We start from the raw sequence: 22,922 nt of genomic DNA, 5'->3' as shown, positions 1-22,922 counted from the left end.
CACACACACACACACACACAAAAGAACATGGTAAGGGGCGCCTGGTGGCTTGGTTGATTAAGCATCAGACTCTTGGTTTTGGCTCCAATCATGGTCTCAGGGTGGTGAGATTGAGCCCCACATCTGGCTCTGCGCTCAGCAGGGAGTCTGCCTAAGGATTCCCTCTCTGCCTCTTCCTCATCTCGTGGGTATGCGCTCTTTTCATCTCTCTCTCTCTTAAATAAATGAATCTTTAAAGAAAATAAAAACATGGTAAGTGTTCAATAAATATAGTTCTTGACTATTGTATATTGCTTGAAAATTTCCCTTATCTCATGTCACGGTTTGCTCAAAAAGACACTTTGTATGGTAGAAGAATAAGAAAGGAGAGTAAGGAGGGGGCACTAACTTTACCAGCCATGCAAGTTCCTGCTAGCTTTTGCAAAAACCAAAATGATTTTTTGTTCTCTCCCTCCCTCCTCCCCCCACCCCACCTTTCTTCTCATCTTTCTTTCCTTCCTTTCTTATGCATTCATTTATTTGCTCATTCATTCTCTCAGTAAGAATTTTATTAAGCACCTACCATATGCAGAACACTGCTGTGCAGGGGTGGGATGGGGTGCAGTGACTAGGAGCAGGAGAGAGAGGATTCAAGATGATGGCCTTGCTAAAGAGCTTATAGTCCAGTTGGAGGGACAAGACTAAATAAAAAATAGAAAGCACCCAAACATCCATGTAAGATATCTATTTAGGTGGTGTAGACAAGGAGAATAGATAGGAAAGGAAGAGGCTGCCAAAATCAAGTCACCATGGCCACAGCATTTAGGAAGCCTGTCCAAAGATAAAGAGACAAAGCATAACTTTAAAGGACGGGTAAGATTTGAACTGTCAAGAGATCTGGGTGGAGAATGGGGGTGGAGCCCTCCAAAGGGTGACTGGGGCAAGGTGAGGAGACTGAGCTATTAAAAGCAAAGGGATCTGTGCAGGGCTGGTATAGACAGTAAGTTGTAGGTACCACCTTTCCTCTCAAGCCTCCAGTCCCCACAAATATTAATCACTATGCCCTTCGGCTATTTTTTTAAGGTTTTATTTATTTATTCGAGAGAGACAGAGCACATATGAGGGGTGGGGTGGAGCTGAGGGAGAGGGATAAGCTGACTCTCCCCTGATCAGGGAGCCCAACATTGATGGACTAGATCCTAGGACCCTGGGATCATGACCTGAGCTGAAGTCAGATGCCTCTCCATCTTCTTGATGCACCGCTTCTGAAGACATTATAATGATATAATATATAATATTATCTGGAGATATTATAATGAGCCTTGCCCTCTGTATCCAACCCCCAGCTCCTCAGGCTTCCAGTGTGTTTACTAAGTGATCGCTTGAAGGGAAGATGCTGGGCACTACACCAGGGGTATGAGTACAAATACCCAGTTCTTCAGGGAGGAACAAGTGCCCCTGAGTCGTGGGCTAGAGGGTAGGTGAGGCTGAGTACACAAGCTCCCACCGTTCCTTGAAGCTGGGCCACTGTGACCCAAGGGCTCCTTCTCATTTCAAGCACTAGCTCTGGATGCTCACAGCTGAAGGGGGTGGGGAATAGCCCTCGAGCTTCAGCCCCTGAAGATATCCAGGCAGCCCTACTCAGACCAATGAGGAAGCACCTGCCAGGCCCATTAGCCCAGAAGCAGCAGCAACACCTTTGAATCAAGAGGGTCAGCCAGCCCCTGAAAGCCCTCACCCGGCCCTCACCCACCCACAGAGACTGTGACTGGGGCCTTAATTATCTTTCCTCTGAGGAGCTTGCCCTGGCTGGGTCTTTATGGGGCTGTGATCTATAGCTGCCCCTGCTCTGCTTTCTCCAGATGCCAAGTGCCCCATAACATTCCCAGCTGCCAAAGACAGCTGAGACAGAAACCCCAGGTGACAGTGAGTCAAGCTGGGGCACCCCACTGAGCCAGCCTCATTCCCACAGTGTGCCAGCCAGTCTTCTAGCAGGCAAGGTGGTACAGTTTAATTATTCATCCATGAAGCAAATATTTATTGAGTGCCTACTGTGCACAAGATAAGGGGGAAATCTAGCTGAAAGCAGAAACATTCTGCTCCTTGCTGGTTGAGCAAGCCTATACAGATTACCTTTCATCCTCCTCTTTCGCCTCCCTGGTAAGATTCACCAACATGTGACCCACTTATGCTCCAGGGCTGGGGGGGACACATGTGACAAGTGATAATCTCAGATGGCTCTTGCATCATCTTGCTTTCTCTGAGTGACTTTTCTCCTTTAGGAGGCTGGATGTTCTTCAAGCAAAGACCCTGCCATTTGGTCTCCTCATCCCCACAGGGCTAGCCCTGGGACTGAACACTCAACATGCATTTATGACAGAGCAGAATGAGACAGGAGAGCCCAGTGCTGGGTGTTTTTTTCCCCCTGGGCAGCACAGCAAGCTGCCAGTAGCTCCAGAGGCCACCGGAGGCTTATTTGCTTTCTTCCTCGCAGGCTTGTGCTTCTCTTGTGCTGTTAATAAAGTTTCCACGTCCTGAAAACATACCTATTGATTGCAGACGGAAGAAGGCTTTAGATTCAAAAGTTCTTCTGAGACCAGAAGGATTTCCCCTAGAGGGAGACTCAGCCCTTTGTCAGGCAGATGTAGAACTTAGCCCTGGAGCAGGGCACTCTACCGCTGCACCATTTATGGGCAGCTACTCCAGGCTAATTCTCGAGATACGGACGAGGCAGGGAATCTGATACAGTGCCACAGTGCTCCTGGGACCTCAGTCGTCTCTGTGCACCCTTGGAGCACGTGGGTATATCTCCTGGTTCCATCACCCTCCCTTTGGTACTGTCTTCTGGGTCACTAGCAAGCATTTTTCTTTTTCCTTTGGGACCCTGTGTGCATTTGATGAGAGATGAGCAGAGCAGGGTATAGATGCCAGTGAGTACAGCTAAGATCCCATCTATGCAGTGCAAAAATATCCAACGATTCTATTAAAACCCAGTCCTACCGATGTCTGTCTGCTTCTTGAGCAAGTTCAGCCTTTCCCCAGGGCTCACCTGGCAGGCCTGTCGCTGTCCGTGGTGCTAATGGCTGTGGCTGCCTTACTTCCTTTGGCAGGAAGGATCAGGTTTCAGAAATCCAAGAACTAACTCATGTTCCCAGGCTTTAATGTGAAGCCACAGCTCTTTGTGGAAACACTGGACACTGTACATATGCCCTCCCTCTCCAAGCCTCACCCCTGCCCAAGAGACTTCCCTTGTTAGCTGGGCTAGAGGTTGGGGTAGGAGAAGAACTGGTCCTCCCTCTCTGCCTCCCACCTTCCCTTCCTCTTGGCTTCTTGCCCAATGTTGTTTCCATTCACACACACACACACACACACACACACACACACACACACACACACACACCATGAAATTCAGCTATAATGAGGCAACCACGAACCCTCTCCAGCAGACCCTTCTCCTCCCAGTCAGGAGAGAGAAATGAAGCACAAGGCTAAAAGTGCAGCTGTGACAACACCAAAAGGGCTTCCTTCAAACTTGAATGCTTTTTGTTTCCCTGCCTTGTAAAGTGTGTGGAAGGAGCACATGGTCTTGGTAGAGTCTTTTGGGGGGTGGTGGGGTGCTGCAGCTCTGGGAGAAGGTGGCACCAGGATCATCAGGAACTAGAGAAGTCCTCCAGCCCCCAAACAAGGGGTCCAGCTTCCACAGGAGTCACATTCAGGGACAAGACTGCAATTCCCAAAGGATTTTCCATGTGCTCATTCTTGAAAGGAAAATAAAAGTGTATTGCTAAAAAAAAAAAAAAAAAAAAACTGGTTTGGAGAACTCTTGGTCAAAAAATGTGCATGTGTGTGTCTGTTTTGCTGATGTATTTTCCAGAGTCTTTACTAGGCCGAAGGTCACTGTGCTATTTTTCTCTGACATATTCGGCCACATTTTATGTACTAATCAGAACATGGATTCTAGAACATTTTTGCTTGAATTCCAATCTTGGCTCTGCCATTGACTAGCTGTCTTGCCTTCGGCAAGGTCCTTAGCCTCTCTGTGCTGCTGTCTCCTCTGTGAAATGTGAATAACAATAGAGCCTACCTCAGAGGGCTGCGTAAAAATTAAATGAGTTAATACATTGAGAGTTCTTAGAAGAGTGCCCAGCATGGAGTAAGCCCTACTGTTGCCTGATACTATTATTTGCAAGGGCACTAATATGTGTGAAACCCAGTCCAGGAAATGCTGGGTTAAGGCATTATCTCCCGGAGGCTTCCACAGAAATGTCACACAGCCTTTGCACAAGCTGTTTCATTTTCTCCACGTGGAACATTCCTCTTACTACTTCAAACTCCTGATGAATTTCTTTTAGCCTTCAAAACCCAATTCTCAAGTCTCCTCCTAGGAGTAGCCTTCCATGAATCTCTGAAGCAGAAGTTAGTAGTTAGTTGCTCTATAATCTTGGAGCAACATCTTGGCTTGTCATCCACCTTTATTAGAGAATTTGCCACAATCAATTGCAATCATTACATTATATACCTCCCCCAATGTACTATGAGCTCTTTGAGAGCAAGAACTACAATCTATTTATCCCTAGTACCCCAGTGCATGGCATAACATCTGGGACAGCCATGGTGCTCATCATGGGCATAATTAATCAACTAATTCATTGTTCATGCTTGCACATTGCCAGGGAGAGTGACACATGAAGTCCTCTGCTGTTCACTAGCATGATGAGATGCAAAGTATGAATGGCTCATGTCCCTTCCTTCCCTCCACTTACCAGCTGTGTGACATTGAGCAAGTCACTTCTCTTCCCCGAACCTATTCCTCCTCTTAAAAAGTTAACAATGCTCCTTATCTCTTGGGATTTGAAGGAGGACTGGAGGCAAATGTCAACTCTGCCCATTGTTCTCCCCTCTACACCATACGTGCACACACATACTTTGGGCTTTTCTGGGTGAAGAAAAGAGAGGAAAAGGAAAGCAGGATCAAGGGATATGCAGGAGCAGGTGCAGGGAGAGGCAAGTGTGTTAACAATCCAATTTCAAGTACCCTGATACTTGCCCCCTAAGCACACATAACCTGACTGGCCTGTTAACTTCATGCAAGATTCTGGAGCATGCACTGAGAGGAGGGAAACTTCCAGAAGCTTACATCTCACAAAAATGAAAGCAGGAATTCACAATGACATGGCTGGACCTTCACTTATGCTAAGTGAAATACTTCAGACAAAGACAAATTCCATATGATTTCACGTATGTGTGGAATCTAAACAACAAAAATGAACAAACAAAAACAGAAGCAGACTCATAAATTCTGAGAACAAACTAGTAGTGGCCAGAGGGGAGGTGGGTGGGGGGATGGGCAAAATAGGTGAAGGGGACTAAGAGATATAAATTTCTGGCTATAAAATAAATAAGCCACGAGGATGAAAAGTACAGCATAGAGAATATACACAATAATATTGTAATACTATTGTGTGGTGACAGATGGTGACTACACTTATCCTGGCAAGCACCGCGTAATGTATAGAATTGTCAGATCAATATGCTGTGCACCTAAAACTAAATAACGTTGTACGGCAATTATACTTCAATTAAAACAAACTGAGGGCAAGGAATTAATATCACTAAAGGAAGCCTCCCTCCTACAAGTCCAGGCCCTCCCAAGAATCTACAGTCACTCTCTCTCCCGGCCTCATTCTCCCTCTGTTAGATAATCACTAGAGCTCAAGATGGGAGAAGGCGAGTGGAGTGAGCATCTCCCTGGACAAGCCCTAGGAGGCAGACCAGGAGCAGGGACATTCTCTCTGGGCCCTAGCTCCTGTCCCCCAGGCACTCAGCCAGTCCCCAACTCATAGAGCAGAGATGCCTCCCCTGCTCTTGCTCTTCTCTCCTATTCCTTCCAGTGAGAGCAAAAATGGAATCATAGCTATGGGTTGGAGTTCACTGGCCCTCCCAAGAGAAGGGGACTCCCCCAGAGGCTAGTGCAATTCACTCACAAGGACCTGTGGAACCGGTGAGGACCTCTCAGTGCAAATAATGTTTCAAGTGGAGTTGGGCATGGTGGTCTTCTCCCACCCCAGCTGCCAACACTGGTCTCTAAGCTCTCAGCTCCAACCCACCACAACCCAGGCCTCATACCTTTCTTGTCCTACAAGACCCTGAAGAATCCTGCTCAGCCTCTGTGCCATACAACAAAGTCATTCTCTGAAAGTGAGCATAGCTACCAGGAGAGAGTAACCTATTGTGTTACTAACACTTTAGTCTGAATTAATATGACAGAGAATTTCTGAATGATGAAACACCTGTGCGGCCTGAGAGCTGGGTATCAGAGATGGGTAAAGGCTGGCAAGAGGAAAGCAGCATGTGAGGTGAAAGACAATGGACCCTGGTGCTGGTGCCGGGTTTAGATCCTGGCCTCTTACTGCAGGGTGACACCCTTTCCAAGCAGCACTTCCTCACCTGTCAAATCTGTGTCATGGCAGCACGTCCACTTCACAGGTGTGAAGAGGAGTAGATAAGATCATGAATTCAAAGTGCTGGAGGGTAATGAGCACTCAGAGCATTTTAGTTCATTCTCCCTGCCCTTCTCCCAGTGAGAGAAGTGTCATGAAACAGGGGACAGGGTAGAGGTGGGAGCCAGGCTGAGGCCAAGATCATGTGGTCCTGCTGGGAGATTTATTTTTCATCACGCTGGCCTAATGGTTTCAGGGGGTGGGGGGTAGATGTGGGGATGCTATTCATGGGCTCCCTTTCTAGCAGAGCCAGGGAAGGGGGCCTAGCCTACCTCTCACCCTTGGTCCCTTCTTCGCTGCCTGCCTGGAAACGCTCTGCCTGGCCCTCCTCAGCCACCAGGCAGCAAAGCTACTCTACATGCAAGGGGCTAAGCCAGCTGGCTGAGTGTGGCCCATGTTGACACAAACACGGGAAGGGTCTGCGGGAAACATGGGTGGCCATGGCCTCTGTCTCCAAGAGGAATAGCGAGGGAGCTTCCGGACCAGGTGTCCCCATGACACCATGGATGTGTGGGGAATGCAAGCAGGCCCAGGCCCGGGGTCACCAGCGCCAGAGCAAGCGTGAGCCAGCCCTCAGGGCTTACAGGGGCTGAGCTCGGCCCAAGAGTCATTCCAGGTGACTGTGCCGTCCTATGGCACCCTCACTCCTTGTGCCTCTCTGAGTCCTGGAGTGGAGAAAGGGGAAGATGTCTCTGCTGTGTGCCTGCTGTGCGCCCGGGCTTCGGCTTGTGATCATGAACTAGTTCCATTGAAAACTCTGCCAAACAGGCCCCCAGGGGGTGGTAAAATGTGCCCTCCAATCTGAGATTATTAGGGGAATCTGTGAATTTTGATGGGGAAGAAACACATCTTTATTATCACCCTAATTGGAATTTAGTATTTTCTTCCATTAGGAAAGGAAGCAAAGAACCACAAGAAGTGTTAGCAGTACTTGTAAGCTTACCACCGAGAAGCATCTCAGATATTCTCACGGCAGAGAACAGAAATTACAGATATTAGGACATAGACTCACATGACATATAGGCCCTCTGAAGTCTAGTTAACAGAAAGCATTAATAGAAAAAGCACACCCGGCATCGCATCATAAATTTGTGCTTTAACATATTTTGATAATCTTTAAACATTGTTTTCTTTTTAACTTGTGCATTTTACTTTATGCATAGGAAAGAATCTTTCAGAAGTGGGCTCCATGGCCTCACCAGGCTGCAGAAGGGGTCGTTAGTATGGGAAAGGTTAGGAACTTGTCCTCTGGGGCTGAGAGTTTCCGATCCTGGCCTGCACCATGCTGTGTGACCTTGAGCACAGAACTTAACTCCTCTGTGCCCCCATTGCCTATCTATAAAATGGGGAGACTACTACTACTTGTGACATATGATGCTTGGAGGGTTCAATGTGATCAGTCTCAGCATACTGCCTGCTATACAGTGAGTGCCCTGATATCAAGTGTCTGTCATTCTGATTCATCATCCCTTCCTGGGCACAGGGAGCCTGCCCAGCCCATCTGCAACAGGTAGGATTCCACCAGAGAAACAAAACCAACAGGGCATATATGTTAAGGGATTTGGTGGAACGAATTGGCTTAAGTGACTGTGAAGGCCGGCTAGGCAAATAAAAAAAAATTATAAAGTAGGCTACCAGAAGGGCAAGCTGGAACTTTCTGGCATGGGCTGAAGCTGCTGTCTGTCCACCAGGGGATTTCTTCTCAGGGAAGCCTTAGCTCTGCTCTTGAAAGTCCCTCAACTGATTGACTCAGGCCCACCCAGATTGTTGAGGTAATCCCTATTTTGAGTCAACTGATTATACAGACACTAATCACATCTGTAAAATACTTTCACAGCAACCCTAGATTAGCGTCTGATTAACTGGGAACCGTAGCCTCCCCAGGTTGACACAGACGACTGATCATCACACCCAAGAGAAGACAGGGAAGTCTGGAGAGGTTCACGTGGAGGGAGGGGACTTGGTGGGAGGGGTAAGAGTAGACCCACTCCCTTAACTCACCATTACTCCATGAGGCTTTTCATCTGGATCCTTGCTCAGGGCACTGCCATCTTTTTCGTGTAAGACTTCTGGGACCCTCCAACGTGCCCCATAGACTTGGACCAGGCCTCACCCCAGACACCATGGTGAACCAGACATGGTTTGAGGGTCCCCTCGTCTGAAGGGGATAAAAGACAGGAAGGTGACCAGAGCCCCTCAGAAGTACACATCAGGTGCAGCCTTCACCCAGAGAAATAAGAGCCTCCTCAGGGTGGAATCTGGGCAGGGGTCTCCTGGGTTTGTCTGACCCACTCTGGACTGGAATCTTGATTCTAATTGCCAGGTAGACTTGACTCTTGGCCTCATAAGCCAGGGGCTTTATGAGGGAGCATATGTATTTTAAGCATCACTGATCCAACGTCTCTGCTGAGAACCTTAGTTGAGCCCTGAGTTGGCAGGTTTCTGCTCCAGCCCTCCTTCTGGGAAGGGCAATGGGAAGCCCTCCTTCTCAGCTATTCCATGAACAGGTACAGGTGCATGCAGGTGGGGCCACAGCTCCTGTCTCTCTGAGGACAGTGTCTGCAGACATCCTTGTCCCCATGGCCCGGTGTCCTTTGCACACCGAAGCAAGGGTCACTTCCTACTTGGGGTCCAAACTGAAAGGAGACCCAGAGGTACGCGGCCCCTCGAGGCTTTCTGTTAGGCGCTCCCTGGTGGCAGCGGGCGGTTATTACCGCCCAGTCCCCCGCTGGGATTCATCCAGGTAAGGCCTCAGCCGCAGGACCGGTTGGTTCTGACTGGGGAGGCCGGGGAGGGTTCCCGGAGAACAGGGGGACAACTGATCCGGGTTTTATAAACCAGAGGATGAGAAAAGAAGGGCTTGGGGGCGCTTGGGTGGCTCAGTCGGTGAAGCACCTGCCTCCTGCTCAGGTCATGATCCCAGGGTCCTGGGATCAAATGCCACATCAGGCCTGCACCCTGCTTAGCTGGGAGCCTGCTTCTCCTTCTCCCTCTGCCTCTCCGCCCCCTGCTAATGCGCGCGCTCTCTCTCTCTCTCTCTGTCAAATAAATAAATACAATCTTTAAAAGCAAAGAAAAGAATGGCTTTGGGGGCCACATGCAAAGGCAAAGGGCATTCAGGAGAGGGCATCTTGAACCCCACAGCCTGGTAAAATATGAGCAGACCGAGAGAGGAGGGGGGTTACTTTCAGTCGGTAGAAATAAAGCAGGAGAGAGGAGGGGAATGAGAGAGCCTGTCGGGAATGCTGAAAGTGGGAACGAACCATTGCCAGACCCTGGGTCAATCTGAGCCCTCATTAATTTGGAAACCGGAGAGTCAGATTCTCTAAAGACAGTGGAAATTTTTGTTCTAAAGAACCCCTGTCAAGTCCCTGTTTATGTGACTCATAAAGTAGCCTTCCGGCAGAAAGAAACAGCTCACCAGTAACAGGAGAGCTCCTGGGACCAGAAGGGAACTAAGCAGGGAACCACCACCCGCATCTAGCTCAGGCCCCTTCCCAGTGATGGGGAGGCCTCCACCCCACCAGCACTACCTACCACCTAGAGAAGAACCAGAGAGTTTAAACATCACACCTTTCTACAGAATTATGATGAAGTTTGAAGGGGGGGCAGGGGGGCAGGATGCAAGGCATGTATGCAGCCCTTTGTCGTCTGTTTTCTTATGTAATCCTCATAACAACTCCTCCAGAAATAGGCTAGTTGCCCCATTTTATAGATGAGGAAGCAGAAGCTCAGAGAGGTTAAGCAACTTCCCCAAGGTCACATTGCCATCGGGTAGCACCAGTGGCATCTGAACCCAGTTCTATGTGTAGCCTCACATCCTTTTTGCCGCCTTCCACAAAGCTTTGGACATTAGAAGCAAGTCTCCAAAGCCATCATTGCCCACTCTCACAAGGCCCCTGCAGGGGGAGGGCGCGGCCCTCATGGTTATGATCCTAGGTATCACGAGTTCCGTTTGACACATGGTAAGACTGGGGCCTCAAAAAGAGACCCCAGGCCAGCTGTCATCAGCCAGGGGACCCTGTACAAGGCACCTCGGTGAGCCTTAGTTTCATCATCTGGACAATGGGACTAGCGGTATGCTGTAGACACCTCGGGTCCATGCCACCTCTGTGCACAGAGGGCCACCCTTCCAACTGCCAGCACCTGCATCTTTGTGTCCAAGATGCAGAAAATGCTGAGTGGCTGCCAGGACCTGCTCTGCTCCTTTTCCAGGGAAGAGAGAAGCCTGGAGTTGGACCAGCCCCTAGCCAGCAGACGGTGGGAGCTGGTACAGAAGCACTCCTTCTAGAGACAACCCCGAGATGCATGTGGCACCCCTCGCCCAGCCCAGCCTCACCTTGCTTCTCCACTCCCCCTGGTGTCTCCTGGCCTCACCTCCCTGGTATTTGCCCTCCGGTCTCAGGCTCTGCTCCCTTGCAGCATAGGAGAGCCACATGAGATTGGGCTTGTGCCCTCATCGCTCGCTGCTTTGTGCACGGTGAAGGGGACATTGCATTGATAATACTTTGAGGGCAGGAGTTTATATCTCCTCTGTCTTCTGATCCCCAAGAATATGGCAGGTCCTGGGCTTCTACCTGCCTCTCTTGAAGTGTCTCAGGCTCTGGAGCACCCCCAGCAGGGCTTCTGTTTCTCCAATGAATGACCAGGAGCAGACCTCCAGCCCTTACCTGGCAATCCAGTCTGTCACTGGCTTCTGTGAGGTTGGGGGCAGGAGACATAGCTGACCATGGATCCTTTTTTTTTTTTTTTTTAAGATTTTATTTATCCATTCATGAGAGACACAGAGAGAGACAGAGACATAGGCCAAGGAAGAAGCAAGCTCCTTGTGGGGAGCCTGGTATGGGACTCGATCCCGGGATCATGCCCTGAGCTGAAGGCAGATGCTCAACTGCTGAGCCACCCAGTGCTGCTGGCATGGCTTCTGATTAGGATTCTGTTCACATATCAGCTGCCTGGTCCTGCCATCTGACATCTGGAAAGACCCAGAGATGAGCTCTTCCATGGCCCTTTTTATTCCCCTTTCAGCAGTCTAGAAACCGGATGGGCTGGCAATGCCAACACTCCTGGACACAAGCCTGCCTTCCCTTCCAGACAGCCTTCTCTGCAGCTGCAGGACCGCCCTCCCAACTTTCAGCCCAGACCCCCATTCACCCCATCCTACCCCCAAGTGACGTCTACAGTCTGCAGTTCCTGCCTAGAAAAGGTGAGCTTTCATAAACATTGAGACTCCGCCAATTCTTAAAGAGGCCAGAGACAGCAAAGCTGAGGCAAAGGGGACAAGCCCCGCAAGGTGGGCTCTCCAGCACTGGCTGCAGGGTGACACATTCAAATGCAGAAGGAATCATATTTGGCCCAAAGACAGGCCTAGTGGGGTGGGCAGGTTAGACTTGCAGTGGGGAGTCCACATGCATGCTCTCCAATTCCAGACAATCCCTCTTGCCTCTCCTCCACACTGTTACATCCTGGATTCAAACTCAGGCTGGTCTGAGTCCAAAAACCGTGAGCTTTTCCCCAGAACAGGGATAGGGATGAGGGTGGAAGAAAAAGCAGGCCCCTCTCCCTAACCACCTTCTACTTTGGCCTTGGGGTTGGAAGAAGCCACAGAGGCGGAGACCCCTCTCTGCCTCTAACAGCTCTAGCTCTGCCCACGGGGCTGGATCCTGTTTGCTGGGCCCACCAGGGCTCCTTTGCATCTTCCCCTGGCCCGCAGGCCCCTGGCAGCAGTGGTCAGAGAGCCCAGCCAGCCCCAGCCAGCCCCCTGCCCACCCTGGGCCCTGCTCAGAGAACAAGGCTGAACTGATTCTGTCAGGAAGGGTTAGACTTGTCTCCCGGGCTGGCTGGATTCAGGGGGATGAGACAAATGCATTTGGACAGCCTGGATCCAGAGCAGTATCTGTCAAACATGCTGGCCACCTCTCCGGCAGGCAGCACACTCCCCAGAAAGGTCAAGCAGGCTCCCATCCATCCTGTCTTGAGAAGGCTGATGCCAGGGCCTGAGGAGATGGGAAGAAGCAGGTGTCTACAAGCCCAGGATCCTTTGGGGAAGGTGTCAGGACCACTGTGTCTAGGCCCCTGTAGAGAAGCCAAAAGTTAATGCCTTCTCCCTGCCCAGGTGGACACCGGTGGGCATCTGATTCCAGGATATGGTTAGAGCAGTGCCAGCCCCACCTGGCTTTCGCCCCACCTGACATACTGCCCCTGGTTGAGTGGACGAAAGAAGGGTGATGACTGGGTGAACATGACAGGCCTCTCTGTGAGAGGGCTCTAGCTCGCTTCCTAAGGACACTCCTGCCCTCCCTGCCCCCCCTCTTGAACCCGGGACTCCAGGATTATGCCCTGGGCTGAAGGCAAACTCAACTGCTGAGCCACCCAAGCGTCCTACTTGGTGCCTTTCTTGAGCCCTTTTAAAAAATACTTCCTCCAGATGCAGACCCTCCAAGGTTGGCCCTGAGAGCATCTCAGAGGTGGGAGGCTGCTGTCCCCACCCCAAGGGCTTCCATCCTTTCCTCTGCTTGGTTACCTTAATATCAACAATCCCCAACCGTGCCCCATGAGGCCTGCTTGCTCCATGAAAACTGGCCAAAAAGTAGGCTCAGAACCTTTCCCACAAATCCCCACCCACGACATGAGATAGCAACACAGGGATCCTGCAGCAAGATTTGAGAAAGAACTGGGGGCCTGGGGGGTGGGGTAGTTAAGGAGCCCCAAGTCCTTAAAATCCAGCTACAAAAATTATGGCTTGCTCCCTGCCACCTTCTTGACCACTGCAAGGGCCCTGTCTCACCCAGTGCCCCCACTGGGCACTGCCTGAGCCCCCACACCAAGTCTACCAGACGCCACCAAGTACAGATTCAAGAAGAGAAAGCCAGCCCCATCCCTCTCCTCTCACCTGCCTACCTGAGGCCCATCCTTAGGCATACGGCTCACGGAGGTGGGGGGGGGGGCACTCTGCTGGAAGCAGCTCCCTTCCAGCCTCTGTCAACAGGTTGATGGCCTCACTGTAGGGCCACAACAGGGAGACAGCGACTCAGTGCAACACAACCATCCCAAACCCAATCAGAGGAACCCACGCAGCAGCCAGGGCAGCTGGGCCAGGCAGCGCAGCAAGGATCTGTCCCCCTTCAGTGGAGAAGGCACGGTGGGGAGGTGAGTGAGGTTAATCAGAGGGTCACAAGGCTGGATGGAAGCTCGGCCTAGAACTTCTCCACCTGGGCCACCCACCTGCGCTGCCCAAAGAGTTCTGCTCCCCCGAGGACCCCCGTGCACGCTCCCCAGAAGGAAGCTTTAGCAGCTGTTTCCAAGCGAAGCCAAATGTGTGTGCAATGTTTCCTAATGAATGCAAAGGCTGTCTGAGGCACTCCAGCCCCCTCATTTAGCTCTGAGGTGTAATTAATACATAAATTAAGCTCCTGCAGACTCACAAACGCCCAGGAAAAAAAAAAAGAAAAATATAATTAGTTTGCCCATATGACTCCATCTGTCAGCTCTGAGCACAACGCCTCCTAGCAAATCCTGAGGGCTTCGGCCGCATTGGCCATGCCAGGCGCTGCTCCTGCCCTGCTCTGGGGAAGTGGGCTCTTGGTGGCAGCTGGGGGGTGGGGGGCTCTGGTCCTGGGCGTCCTGGCTCTGGAGTCCATGCACCGCAGGCCAGGAGCATCCAGAGACCTGCCGATGGGGCCCCGGGGGGGGGGGGGGGCGGGTGAGGGGCAGTAATAAGGGCAGCCACGGGGAGTCTGTGTCTGTGTCTTTAGCCAAGTCCTTCTCTGGGCCGAATGTGAAGCTGGGGGAGTGGGGAGCAGAGAACTGCAATGGGTAGAGAGTCGTCCTCCTCCAAACTGTCATCACTGTCACATATTATCTACAAGAAGGGACAGGCTGGGAAGGGTAAGGAGAACTACAGAGGAAGGAGACAAGACACAGGGGCTCAGAGACAGAAATCATGGTACAGGGTAGAAATTAAAAACTCTCTACAGAGGAAAACTATGAAAAGGGAAAAAGAAAAAACAAAAATTATCCTTCCGTATTTATGTATGATAGAAATGGTATCCCGAGAGCTTTCACGTACAGCATGTCACCAGAGTTTCAGCACTTGGGGAAGAGGACAAGCGAGGTTTTTTCTCCCCCAAATTATTTCTGTTACATATTGATTTAAAAACATTTAAGTAAGAATATGAAGTGAGGGATGCCTGCATGGCTCAGGAGTTGAGCGTCTGCCTTCACCTCAGGGCATGAAACCGGGGTCCCAGGATCGAGTCCCGCATGAGGGTCCCTGCAGGGAGCCTGCTTCTCCCTCTGCCTATGTTTCTGCCTCTCTCTCTCTCTCTCTTTCTCTCTCTCTCTCTCTCTCTCTCTGTCTCTCATGAATAAATAAGTAAAATCTTAAAAAAAAAAAAAAAGAATATGAAGTGAAAAAACACCCCCAAATATTTCTCCTCCTCAGTCCCCAGGGGATTATTTAATTAATAGTTTATCCTTTTATTGTGCATCCTTTTGTTTTGTAAGACTCATATATTCATTTTAGGAAGAGAGAGAGAGAGAGAGAAGGGAGAGCGCAAGCAGGGAGAAGGACAAGCAGACTCCTCGCTGGGTGCAGAGTCCAACCCGGGGCTTGATCTCACCACCCTGAGATCATGAAAGTCAAAATCAAGAGTCAGAGGCTTAACCAGTTGTGCCACCCAAGTACACCATGTTGTATATCCATTTTCAGTGCATTAATATTCAGGGAAATGATTATTAAAAAGGGGAATTGTACTATGTATGTGATTTGGCAACTTTCTTGCTAATTATCAGTTTCATGCACGATCACATGTGCATTTTTCCACCCTTATATTTTTTTACGATTTTATTGATTGATTCATGAGAGACACAGAGAGGCAGAGACACAGGCAGAGGAAGAAGCAGGCTCCCTATAGGGAGCCCAATGCAGGACTCAATCCCAGGATCTTGGGATCACACCCTGAGCCAAAGGCAGATCCTCAACCACTGAGTCACCCAGACGTCCCTCTACCCTTATTATTTGAGCAAAAGCACCACACTGCAGCGTATGAATTGGCTTACACGTGTTTTATTTATATTTACCACTTGATTTATATAATCTTGTTTTGATGGATTTGGGGCTTATTTCTAAATTTAACCCTTGTAAATGAACCTGTGGAGACATTTAGGGTTGGTATTTTCTTGCATATTTTTAAAGACTGTATTTTTCAGAGCAGTTTTAAGTTCATAGCAAAATGGAGAGGAAGGTACAGAGATTTCTCATATGTTCCTTGTCTCCACACATGCTCAGCCTCCCCCGTTATCAACACCCCCCACCAGAGTGGTACATTTGTTACAGTCAATGAACCTATGCTGACACATCATTATCACCCAAAGTCCATATTTACATTAGGGTTTACTGTTGGTGTCATACATTCTATAGGTTTGGACAGATGTTTAATGACCGATATCCATTGTTATAGTATCACACAAACTATTTTCCCTGCCCTAAAAACTTTTCATGCTTTGACTATATTTTTCTTATTTTTAAAGATAGAAGTAAAACAAGATGTAGAAAGATCAAGTGACTTGTCTGAGAGCTGTATAACTAGGATATGGCAAATCCCACCTGTAGAAGAAGGGAGAAGGAGAGGCAGGTTCAAGAAAAGAGGCAAAAAAAAAAAAAAATCAGGGTGAAGGGCAGAAGATTGGATACTAAGAAGGCCAGCAGAAATTATCTTTAAAAAAAAGAGATTAAAATGTTTTTAAAGCCACATCTGTTAAAGCAGTTCCTTGCAACCTTGTACATAATTATGAGAAATTGGACCCACCTAAGTGTTCAGCCATCCAGGGGAGATTGGACATCTAAATCTGTCAGCAATGTTTTACTCCTATTAGACTGGGGACAATGGCCCTCTGAGGCTCCTGTTGGGGACTGCCCCCAGCCTGGCCCTGACCTGATGCCTCTCCCACCTGACACTCACCTCCAACTCACAGAGAGCAGGGGCTGGTCTCATCTTCACCCCCTGCTCTGGTCTCAGCCCACCACGTGGCTCCTGCCCCTTGACACATAGCCATGGCCCCCACCAAGGCCATCAGACTTGCAGGTAAAGGAAGCCCAGTGCACACATCCAGACTCTCAAGTTCTCTGAATGGTGCACCCACCTGTCACAAGTCACAGCACACCAGGATCAAATGACGAGGCTGCTCTCTCCTGGAGGTGACCTGCCCCAGCTCCTCCTCCAAGGTCACAGGGGACCAACATACCACCCATCAGGGCCTATCAGCAATACTGGGGGCGTCCAGTGGGAAGCTCTGCTCTGCAACATTCCAGTTACCCACCTTCACCCTTAAAGTGCTTCTCTTTGGGATGGTGGTGTCCTTGTGCTTCTGCCCTTTTCAAGGGAGGCAGAATGATGTCATGAGTTCCCACCTTTCACAATTATGCATGTTTCTGGTCACCCTCAAGATATGCAAACTTGCTTATTTTTCTATATAGGAAGTAGATCATCAATAAATACATAGATACGCTAGAAAGCACAAGCAAAATTATACACTAAAGAGGAAGATATGTTGATAAGATAAATATTTCCCAGAAAATGTTTTCATTTTACTCATTAATAGCACTCAGTAAAAGCCCTTTCATGTTCTCACTAAAAGATACTAGTAATAACACAGTGAGAGCAAGGTGATTGAAAATGTCAGATCTGATTAGTGGGTCACATCTTCTCCCCCTTCTTGTGTCTGGAGTTCCTCCCAGGAGCGGAATGTCAGCTCTGCCACCTTCGTTTTGTTCGTGTGTGCTCTCCTGGTCAGGACCCTGGTCAGTCCTTGGTGACTTTGCAGACACCTTTCTAAGTCTGTGCTTACATTGGGAGGTTTGTTTGGTCAATGGACCTACCTGAGTGTGTGAAACTGCATGCGTTCTGATCAGCTAGATTTTTTAGCTGATTTCTTATTTCGGTTTAAAAAACATACAGATTTATTTCATTTAGCATAATACCCTCTAGGTCCATCCACGTTACCACAAATGGCAAGATCTCATCCTCTAATATGGCTTCATAATATTCCATTTGTGTAGACAATATACCACATCTACCTTATCCACTCATCTATCTGTAGACACTTAAACAGCTTTCATATCTTGGCTATTGTGAATAATCCTGCAGTGAACATCAGGGTGTGTATATTTTTTTGATCTAGAGTTTTTGTTTCCTTTGTGGTCAATACCCTGTAGTGGAATTGCTGGATCATAGGGTAATTCTGGTTTTGAGGATCCTCCATACTCTTTTCCACAGTAGCTACACGAACTGTTTGCATTCCTACCAACAGTACACGAAGATTCCCATTTCTCTGCATCCTCACCAACATCTGTTGTTTCTTCTGTTTTTGATTTTAGCCATTCTGACAAATGTGAGGGGGATATCTCATTGTGGTTTTGATTTGTGTTACTCTGATGATTAGTGATGTTGGGCATCTTTTCATGTGCCTATTGGCCATCTGGACATCGTCTTTGGGAAAATGTCTATTCAGGTCTTCTGCTTATGTTTTAATCGGACTCTTTGGGGTTTTTTGGTGTTGAGTTGTATGTTATTTATGTATTTTGGATACTAACCCTTTATCAGATATGTCATTTGCAAACATCTCCCATTCCATAGGTTGCCTTTTTGTTTTGTTGATGGTTCCTTTCTCTGTACAAAAGCTTTTTATTTCAATGTAGCCGCAATAGTTTATTTTTGCTTTTGTTTCCCTTGCCTCAGGAGACACATCTAGAAAAATGTTGCTATGGCCGATGTCGGAGAAATTACTGCCTGTGCTCTCTTCTGGGATTTTTATGGTTTCAGGTCTCACATTTAGGTCTTTAATCTATTTTGAGCTTATTTTTGTAAATGGTTATGAAATGAATACGTCATAGGAATAAAAGACAACATAGAGAGTATAGTCAACGGTATTGTAAAAGCGTTGTATGGTGACAGATGGTAGGTACACTCATGATGAGCACAGCGTAATGTATAGAGGAGTTGAATCCCCATGTTGTACACCTGAAATTAATGTAACATTGCATGCCATCTATACTCAAGTAAAACATATTTCATATACATATATATATGATCTGGCTGGCAAGCTGGTGCTGGCCCTAGGCTTGGGGGGACCATCTTGTTTCCTTACCACAGGCTATTTGAGAGAACTTATGGCATGGCGATGGCTTCCCCCAGAGCAAGGGATACAAGAGGTAAGGCCTGTCCTGACCTAGCCTAGGAGGCCGCACACTCTCACTTCTGCTCATTTCTGCTACACTATGTCGGCCACAAGGGCCAGCTGTGGGACGAGACCCAGGTATGGGTGAGTACAGGAGGCAAAGGTCAGTGGGGCTGTCTTGGAGCCTCTGGCAGCACTTACTAGCTGTGTGAGCTCAGGGAGGTGTCTATGCGGCTCTGTGCTCTGTTGCCTTGTCTACAAAATGAAGGAGATGATAACTGGAACTCGTTTATTAAACAGACTAAACTGCACTAAAGCATAAATGGCCTTACTTTCTCCCTCCTGGTCACTTTTCACCTGGATGCTGTCCCTGGAGGACATTCTAGGCCAATGTCCAGTCCAGTTCTCTTTATAACTTTACCCTCACCTCTAGTCAATCACTTGTTTCCTCTGCCATTGTCCAGGCCAGGCCTCTGGGTCCTACAGCAAGGTGGGAGGTGGGGACATTGGATCTGCCTGTTACTCCCCAATCTCCCCTCTGCTCCTCCTCCCCTTTCTCCTTCAGGGAGTTGGGCTGAGAGGATGGAGTGAGAAGAGTGGTTGTCCCCTCCTGACCAGGTACTGCCAGTAGGGTGAGCACATCCTGTGTGTCGGATGCCCTAATGCCACTCTCTGGGGCATGAGCAGATCCTTTGATGGGTTTTCTAAGAACTGCATGGCTGCAGAATCCTCTGACATGGATGATTCCTACCGTGGAGCCCCTTCTGCTGCCCCTCCCACACTCCATCCCAGAGAGGACACCTCAGCCAGCTCCTTGCCACCCGCCTGTCTCCCACCAGGAATGAGGTGCTGGCCTGCCCTGCTTCCAGGTTCCCCACTGGCTGAGATGTCTTCTCCTGGGCCCCTCCTTGGCTTCAGAGAGGCCAAGACCCACTTCCTTGCCACAGGAGGAGAGCAGGGATGATGGGAGCCTCTCCAGGATGACTTTGTCCCAGATCAGCCACTCTCTACCTGCCCTGTCTCTAGCTCCATCTCTGCTTTCAGAGTCCGGGAGAGTGTGTTTGACAAATGTGTCACCTTGTTAATAAACCCTGGATTGGTTCTGACTGCCCCAACATTTTCTGTTCTGTGTAGAGTAGAGCACTAGGCAGCCCTGTTACCCAGCTTCTACTCACAGAAGTCCCATTTCCAAGGTAACAGGCCAAGTCCCACTGCCTGGGGCTGCCTGCCCATGCCTGGGTCCTGGTGTGAAGGATCAGTGGGAGGAAGCTCTCGCCCTGTGACCACTTGATGTCGCTGTCCCCAGGGCCTTTACACTCTTCCCTCTACACACAGGTGTCCATGCTCCCCTCCCCTCCTCCCCGCCCCACAACCTTCAGTCCCTAGGTCACCCCCTCTGCTCCCCTGCAGACTTAAACAGCTGCAGGAAAGCACATTGCCCTGGGCAGTAGGCACAGGACCATGGAGAACATTCGGGCCCTGTCTCAAGGAGCTCCAGGTGAGGTGGAGACCCGCAGAGGTAAAGGATGCAGGGAGATGATGCCAGCATAGAGTGTGCACAGGCCCACTGTGGTACAAGAAAGAGGAATTGATTCTGCTGATAGGTAGAGGGGAGGCTCCCACTGAGGAGGGGCAGCTGGACCCGTCAACCCCAAGCTGTAGTTGACTCTTCCTCCCCCACCTCTGCTGATTCCTGCTGATAAGACCATATGGTCAAGGAGTGGGGGTGCTTTTCCCTGACAGGGTGACCCAAGCCGGGATGCTACCACCTTCCTGCATTCAAATAAGTCTCCACTGGGAAACTGAGAGGGGTAAAACTAGAGAGGAAGACAAACCACGAGAGACTCTTAACTCTGGGAAACAAAGGGTTGCAGAAGGGGAGATGGATGTAGGGATGGGGTAACTGGGTGATGGGCACTAAGGAGAGCATTTGATGGCATGAGCACTGGGTGTTATACTATATGTTCGCAAATTGAATTTATATAAAATATTTTTAAAAAACAAAAACAAAAGCACTAATGTCTCCACAAAAAACTCCTAGAGAAACAAAATAGCAACAAAACAGCTAACATTAAGTGCCTGCTATGTTCCACACACTTCCACATGCTTTCTAAATATTGACTCACTTAATTTTCACCAATAACACATCCCTGTCTTATGGATGAGAAAATGGAAGTTCAGAAAGGTTAAGAAACTTGCCCGAAGTTGCATGACTGGTGTGACAGAAGCAGGATTATGAACTAGGGCATGAGTTTGGTCCCAACCTCACCCTTTTTGAATTTCTTGATTTTTCTAAAGGAAAAAAAATCCAAATATACACAAAAATGGAACAATATAATAAAACCTCCTGTGCCCTTCACTCAGCTTCGACAACGATTAACTCGTGGACAATTTTGTTTCACATATATTGGCACCCACTATACTCCTCTTGTATTATTTTGAAGTAAATTGCAGACATTATATGATTTCATTTGTGAATATTTCAGGAAAATTTCCTAAAAGATAAGAACTCTTTTTTTAAAAAAAAAAATAGCCACGATACCATTATTTTGCCTTAAAAAATTAACCATAGTTGCTAAATGTCATCAAATATTTAATCACTGTTCAAATTTCCAATTGTTCCACAAATGCCATATTCTTATCACAGTGTGTTTGAATCAAAATAGAAATTAGATCCATGCACGGCTGTTGGATTTATATTTTTTAAGCTTCTATTAGTCTATGGGTTCCCTCAACTCTCAATTCTTTCTGTCTCTGTCTCTGTTTATCTCCCTTTCTCAGTGCTGTCATTTAACTGCTGAAAAAAACTGGATTGATTTTCCTCTTAAATTTCCCAGAGTCTGGATCTTGCTGACTGCAAATCCCCCACCCCACCCTCCCTCATACCCGGCGAAGATTACTCATTCCTGTCTTCTGCATTTCTGCAAATTACCAGTTGGATCTTAATCAGGTTAGGGTTGGAATTCTTGGCAAGACTATTCCAAAGGTGGCATGGTGCTCTCCCCCACAGGGAGGCACGTTGTACCTAACTATGGTGATAGAAGTGATTGATGCTCAGTGCTTAGATCTCTATTTCACCAGAGGTTGCAGCATGGTGATATTCCAATTCTACTGTTTCTGCCTCATGTGCTTTTATGAAGAGATACTTTCTCTCATCTACTGTTTGGTCACCAGGTGGTATGATTTATATGGAGAGGCAGGGTGCTTCATTCTCTCCCTTTATCTACCAGTTTTCATGCAATATATTCATTTACTGGCATCCTCTGCAGTGATCAAATAGATCTGGGTTTCTTGGGAGTTCGGTTTTGTTTCAGAAGTCTCATTTTAAACACGCGGAGTTACGTATATCAGGTGGTTTTCAATTCATTGTAGTTATTAGGATTAATCATGCTCAAATTAATCCCATATTTGGTCAGGGGGGACTCCAAGATAGGGCTGGCTCCTGAGCCCTTGGGACAGGGTCAAGTAGTGTTTAAAAATGTCTTTGTTTTGTGACATTTGTGATCTGATAAGCTGTCCCAGGCTCCCAGCTGTCTCTTGTACCCTCTACACACAAAGATCTCCCACATCTCTCTCTGGACATCTAAATATCTTTGCATCATGATTGTTTATCTCATAGCAGAGCATAAGGGAGTGTCATGCATTGGGATACAGACTACTCAGACTTTCTCAGAGACAGAGATCAGCCTTCCACACCTCCTAGCCCCCACCTGCACACCCACAGTATGCTTCCATCTGCCAAACCTGGAACAGAGATTTCCTAAGTCCATTGGATTATTTGGCAGGATCCTCACTCTTCCCTTCTTCCAAATTCCTGCCCCCATTATGGGGCTGCCCATCTCACCATCTCTTTGAGGCACCGTTGGCCTCCATCCACTCCTCACATAAATGCCAACTCCACTGTCCTCTAAGCTGCTGATATACCTTCTGGCCTATCCAGTGAGACGGCGGTTCAGAGTGACCCCCACGCTTGATCTGGTTTTAAGTCCTCTTCTCTCTCTGTGGCTGCCCCCACTGGAGTCTCCCTGTCTTCTAGTCTCTGGGTCCTCCGCCTTGTCACTCCTTCATTTGTTGGGTCCAGCTCTTGTCTCTCTGGGAACTGTGCTCTCACACTCAATGGCATGATCTCTGACATTGGCTTTTGCCACCCTTAAGTCTGGTCCCTGGCCACCATCACCCAGGTAGATGTCTTCAGGCCCTGTCCACACCTGACTTTCATCTTTCCTTCTCTTGTTCTGCTCGTCTATGCAGGGGACCCACTGGCCT

At 48.5% G+C, this 22,922-nt stretch overlaps 1 long non-coding RNA gene across 1 annotated transcript in view; it reads right to left on the bottom strand.

The window, feature by feature from the left end:
• Positions 1–215: 215 nt before the first annotated feature.
• The window catches only part of LOC121481913, a 43,521-nt gene continuing 20,814 nt past the window's right edge, over positions 216–22,922 (bottom strand). Inside the window, exons 3-4 of the long non-coding RNA XR_005985443.1 lie at positions 8,481–8,637; positions 216–3,763 (exon numbers count right to left, since the gene is read on the bottom strand). This is a non-coding gene — a long non-coding RNA (uncharacterized LOC121481913). The remainder of the gene's footprint in view (positions 3,764–8,480; positions 8,638–22,922) is intronic.

Source organism: Vulpes lagopus, chromosome 24 (assembly GCF_018345385.1).
Source record: "Vulpes lagopus strain Blue_001 chromosome 24, ASM1834538v1, whole genome shotgun sequence".
NCBI lineage: Eukaryota > Metazoa > Chordata > Mammalia > Carnivora > Canidae > Vulpes > Vulpes lagopus.
Note: the sequence above shows the minus strand (reverse complement) of the source record. Positions and strands in the feature narration are given on the sequence as shown.